The sequence below is a fragment of the Carlito syrichta genome, unplaced genomic scaffold (genome assembly GCF_000164805.1).
Source record: "Carlito syrichta isolate Samal-C Ts95f unplaced genomic scaffold, Tarsius_syrichta-2.0.1 Scaffold315696, whole genome shotgun sequence".
Taxonomy (NCBI): Eukaryota; Metazoa; Chordata; class Mammalia; order Primates; family Tarsiidae; genus Carlito; species Carlito syrichta.
The window spans coordinates 139,579-145,606 of record NW_007259792.1 but is presented as its reverse complement, the minus strand read 5'-3'; the positions used below and the strand labels follow the sequence as shown (position 1 = coordinate 145,606).

The 6,028-nt window shown below is 50.6% G+C and overlaps 1 protein-coding gene across 1 annotated transcript in view; it reads right to left on the bottom strand.

The window, feature by feature from the left end:
• LOC103275746 (HRAS-like suppressor 3) overlaps nucleotides 1-6,028 on the bottom strand; it is a 45,339-nt gene that overhangs the window by 38,919 nt on the left and 392 nt on the right. The window lies entirely within an intron of this gene.

The following is a 6,028-nucleotide window of genomic DNA, read 5'->3' as shown; positions in this document are numbered from 1 at the left end:
CGCTCCCGGCCACCGCAGCCTCGACCTGCTGGGCTCTGGCGATCCTTCTGCCTCAGCCTTCCGAGTAGCCGGAATTACAGGCATGCGCTACCACACCCGGCTGATTTCTTGATTTATTGTAGAGATGAGGTCTCGCTGCCCAGGCGGGTCTCGAACCCGCGGGTTCAGGCAATCCACTCACCTCAGCCTCCCAAAGGCGCGGAATTACAGGCTGAGTCACCGAGCCCGGCAGAAAGTACTTTTAACTATCCGGTCTTTGCCCTCAGATATCCCCAAAACTTTGCAAGCCTGGCATAGCATAGGCATGCCATGAATGAATGAATGACCAGACACAAACTCTTCCTGGCACTGGGCTAGGACTCCACAAGAGCAGAATTGGCTCTTGTTCACCTCGCTATCCCGCCCCTCCCTTGCAGTCAGGATGCTTGGGCTGAATCCTGGCTGTGCCGCTTGCTAGTTGGGGGACCTGGAGCTCAGTTCCCTTTCTGAGCCAGTCCCTCTGCAACACGGAGTGATGGATGATACTGTATTATGGATAAGAAGGCATTCCCAGCTGGGCTCGGTGGCTCAGCCTGTAATCCCGCACCTTTGGGAGGCTAGGTGAGAGGATTGCATGAGCCCATAGGTTCAAGACCAGCCTGGGAAACTTGGCAAGATCTCATCAAATACATCAAAAACAAAAACAAAAAAACAGGGACAGCAACAGGTGAAGCAATGCTTGTGAAGTGTTGCACTCGATGTCTGGCACGTGATAGATTCCCCAATCAGGGCCTGTTGACTTATCAACATGAGGGGAGGTGGGTCACCCGATATTCACCAGCTTCCCCATGAGAAAGGTCAGAGGCAATGTAAATAAATGCCAGAGGTTGAAGTGCCTGACCACTCACTGAACAAACCGGGGAGCACAACAAACAGGTGACTGTCAGAGGTCGTCCGAACCTGGGATGGGGAGATTGGGTTTTGAGGAAACCGGGGGGACTCTTCCCTTTCTTACCCTTTGCTTCTACCCACACGCCACCTCCCTTCTCTTTTTTTTTTCCTTTCCTGTGGCTGTGTCAGAAACAAAGCGAAACAAAACGGAAAGCAGACAGAGGGGTTTGGGAGGTGGTGCCAAGGTCTTTGTATTTTTACTTTCCACACAGCTCCCCAAAGTGCAGCGCTGGAAGAAAGGCCCCAGGACTTAGGGAGAAACTGTCCTGTGATGCCACACCTTCGCTAGCGAGACCATCCTTCACCCCACACCGCGGGGGGGGGATAGGTGGTGTTAGGCTCAGGAGGAAGCAGCACTCACCTTCCCCCATCTGCCCCTCCACCCACCGATCCCCTATGCGCCCCTCCACCCCAACCCACAACCACATACCAGCTTCCTGGAACCTGCCGGGAGCTGCCGAGAAGGGTCAGACAGAAAATTTCCAGCCCATGCCGGATGCGACACTTTGTCTCCCCACTTCACTGTTGCCCCCCACACCCTCCCCAAATACAGCACCCTTAAAAACCCAAGCCTGGTGGGCTCAGTGGCTCAGCCTACAATCCCGCGCCTTTGGGAGGCTGAGGTGAGTGGATTGCCTGAGCCCGCGCGTTCAAGACCCGCCTGGGCAGCAAGACCTCATCTCTACAATAAATCAAAAAAATCAGCCGGGCGTGGTAGCGCATGCCTGTAATTCCGGCGACTTGGAAGGCTGAGGTGGAAGGATCGCCGAAGCCCAGCAAGTCGAGGCTGCAGTGGCCAGAAGTGGCCACTGCACTCCAGTCTGAGCGACAGAGTGAGACTCCAACTCAAAAAAAACAAACAAACAGAAAAAAAAACTGGAGCCTGCCCCTCCTTGGGCGCGACTCCCCTGGCCCATCTTCCCGGACCACAGGACCTCACCCAGGAGTTTCTCCCCCAATAAACACTTGGTTTATACCAACCCTTTGTCCTGTGCCTCTTTCGGTATCTCCAAACGTTACAGGTGGGCTTCCAGGCCAGAACCCAACTAGTGTCTAACGCCAAAGCTTCCAGGCTTTTCTGCACAGCACAGCTATGGAGCCCCATTCTTCTTGTGATGATGGAAAATATATATATTTTTGGAGATTCTCACTCTGTCTCCCAAGCTGGAGTACAGTGGCATGGTCCCAGCTCACCACGGCCTCAACCTCCTGGGCCCAGGCGAGCCTTCTGCCTCAACCTCCCGAGTAGCTGGGACTACAGGCATGTACCACCATGCCCAGCTAATTTTTAAAAAATTTTTTGTAGAGACGAGGTCAAACCAGGCTGGTCTCGAACTCCTGGGTTCAAGCAATCCTCTCGCTTTGGCCTCCCAAAGTGCTACGATTACAGATGGGAGCCTCCACACCCGACCTGGAAAATATTAATTTTTAAGTATTTGCTATTTCCCCGTTCTCTGCCTTCCAAGGATGAATCTTCAGAATTCGTTGCTTTGCTGACTCTCTGAGGAAGGAGTGATAGCAGATGCAAAAAAAACCGCACAGGCTAATTTGCTGCGCAGGCCTGTGAGACCCCACAGGGAATCTGAGCAGGTGGGGTGACACAGGAGACGGCCAGGGCAGGAGAAGGAAAGAGGGAGAGGGTGCGGGGAGAGCCAGTAGCCAAACTGCACTAGCCTTTTGTCATGTCTTTTCACACACAAGGAGCAGAATCCAGATTGCACAGTATGAGAGTTTCTGATGCTTAATTGCAACTTTCACAGGGGAGCACGCCTCAGGGTAAAAGCGCTCCGTCAGCCAACCGTGAGCAGGGTTTTCAAATGTGCTGGGCAACTGTGCTAAGGCTTGGTGAGTGTGCCAATTCTGAGTCTGCTCTGATCACAAAAATCAAGCTTCTGTGAACGGAAAGGAGGGTGAAGTGTCACTTCCTTCTGAATCCCCCGTTTTTGAAATCCCTAGCCAGATGCGGTGGCTCACGCCTGTAACCTCAGCCCTTTGGGAGGCTGAGGAGAGACGACTGCCCGAACCCAGGGGTTGGAGATCAGCCTGGGCAACTTGGTGAGACTTCATCTCTACAAAAAATATAAAAAATTAGCCAGGTGTGGTGGCACATGCCTGTAGTTCCAGCTACTTGGAAAACTGAGGCAGAAGGATCACCTGAGTCCAGCAGGTCAGGGCTGTGGTGGCTGTGACCATACCACTGCACTCCAGCCTGGGTGACAGTGAGATTCCTACTCAAAAAAAAAAAAAAAATGTGGGCAACCCCTCAGTTCCCCTCCCACTGTGGGAGCTTTTCTGTCCTCTCAATAAATCCTGCTTTAAAAAATTTTAAAAATGTAATTCTTAGCCAGGTGCGGTGGCTCACACCTATAATCCCAGCACTTTGGGAGGACAAGGAGAGAAGATTGCCTGAGCCTGCAGGTTCAAGACCAGCCTGGCCAACCTGGCAAGACCTCGTCTCTAAAACAAATATATTTAAAGAATCAGCCAAGTGTGGTGGCGCATGCTTGCAGTTCCAGCTACTTTGAAGACTGAGGTGGAAGGATAGCCTGAGCCCAGCAGGTCGAGGCTGCAGTGGCCAGGAGCGTGCCACTGCACTCCAGCCTGGGCGACAGACTCCAACTCAAAAAGAAAAAAAACAAAACTCTCAAGTCCTACTGAAAAGAGAAAAAGTCCCTACTGAAATGCCTTGAAAAGCTTGCACTGTGTGAGACCAACCGTCTCTACTTTCCCTTAAAAGAACATTTCGGAAACTTTAACCTGGAAAGTGGCCCAGGCTCTGGTCAATCCAATGCTGCTAACTGCCATTCTGGAAAACTAGTCACTGGGCTGAGTGTTTGTTTAGGTCTGTCCAGTTTGTCTTCCTGTGTTGACTCCATATGGTGCTAGACCTGCCAATCACATCACCCTGGCTACAGCCTCAACCCGCTGGGCTCAGGTGAGCCTTCCACCTCAGCCTTCCAACTGGAATCACAGGCATGCGCCACCATGCCCAGCTAATTTTTTTATTTATTGTAGAGATGAGGTCTCACCATATCGCTCAAGGCTGGTCTTGAACTCATGAGCTCAGGCAATCCTCTCGCCTCAGCCTCCCAAAGTGCTGGGATTACAGGCGTGAGCCACCGCGCCTGGCACAAATTTCTTTAATACAAGTTTTACAGGAGCCCTCATAAAGCATTGAAGACCCAAGGAAGCGGTTGATGTCAGTTACTTCTATACTGAAATGGACAAAGAATAATAAATTATAAAAAAAAAAAAAAAAAAAGCACCGGGCTTGGTGGCTCAGCCTGTAAGCCCAGAAGGCTGAGGTGAGTGGATTGCCTGAGCCCACGGGTTCGAGACCCACCTGGGCAGCGAGACCTCATCTCTACAATAAATCAAGAAATCAGCCGGGCGTGGTAGCGCATGCCTGTAATTCCGGCTACTCGGAAGGCTGAGGCGGAAGGATCGCCGGAGCCCAGCAGGTTGAGGCTGTGGTGGTCGGGAGTGGCCACTGCACTCCAGTCTGGGCGACAGAGTGAGACTCCAACTCAAAAAAAAAAAAAAAAAGCAACTAAATCATGTGGGCAGGCTTACAAGATAAAGGTTATTTTCCTGGAGGACGTTATGTAAGTGAAATAGGCCAGGCACAAAAAGATACAGGTTGCACGATCTCACTTATATATGGAACCTGCAAAAGCTGAACTCATAGAAATTCATAGAATGTGTTTACCAGGGGCTGGGGTGGAGGGGTTGATCAAAGGACATACAATTTCGTTTGAAGGAATAAGCTTACTAGCTCTGGGGGCGACATGATGACTATGTTTAGTTACAATGTATCCTTGAAAATTGCTAGGAGGGATTTTAAGTGTTCTCACTACAAAAAGTGTTCTCACTCCGTGAGGTCATGCATGTGTTAATGAGCTCGCCGTAGTTATTCTACAATATATATATATTCCAAAACAATGTGTATGTGATAATATGTGTAATATTTATTTGTCAGCTAAAAATAAGATGGAATAAGTTATTTTTGCAACATCCCTGCAGAAGCCTTTCCCTCTCGACTTCCTGCCCTTGTAACTGAGCGTCTAGGAGCAAAACTGACATCAGGCACTGGAGGAACTCAAATATCAGTGGGCTCTTATTTCAATGTTCGGTGGCCTCGTTATCTGCTGTTGCAGACGTGGTTCTTCTATGCCCCAGGGAAGGACAGGCACTAACGTTTCCAGGCCCTGTCCCACTCTAATATCCGCAGAAGAAAGAGTTTCTGGTTTTTTGTGGGATTTTTTTGCCTATTAAAAAATATATGGTGTGTACTCTGTTTCAGAGAAGCCTTCTGGACGGTTTGGCGTGAGTTGTGCTCCATCCAGGGTCAGCATGTAGCCGAGGGCTGGGACACCATAACCAGCCCAACCTAGGTCACAGGTGTCTGTAGCTAGGGTGATGTGACTGACAGCTCTAGCACCATATGGAGCACCACAGGAAGACAAACAGGGCAGACCTAAACAAACACCCAGCCCAGTGACTAGTTTCCCAGAATGGCGGTTAACAAGCATTGGATTGACAGAGCCTGGGCCACTTTCCAGGTTAAAGGTTCTGGAATGTTCTGTTAAGGGAAAGTAGAGACAGTCTCACACAGTGGAAGCTTTTCCAGGCATTTCAGTCGGGATTTTTTCTCTTTTCAGTAGGGCGTGAGGGTTTTATTTTTTGCTTTCTTTTTGAGTTGGAGTCTCTGTCACCCAGGCTGGAGTGCAGCGGCACGCTCCCAGCCACTGCAGCCTCGACCTGCTGGGCTCAGGCTATCCTTCAGCCTCAGCCTTCAAAGTAGCTGGAACTACAGGCAAGCACCACTACACCCGGCTAACTTTTTGATTCATTGTAGAGGCAACGTCTCACCATGTTGCTCAGTCTGGTCTCGAACTCCGGGGCTCAGGGAATTCTCTAGCCTCTGCCTCCCAAAGTGCTGGGATTACAGGTGTGAGCTACCGCGCCCGGCTTTTTCCTCTTTTGATGAAGCTGATTCGAGTTGGATTTGTCTTTCGAAAACCGATAGACAGCTGGGCTTGGTGGCTCAGCCTGTAATCCTGCACTTTGGGAGGCTGAGGCGAGTGGATTGCCTGAG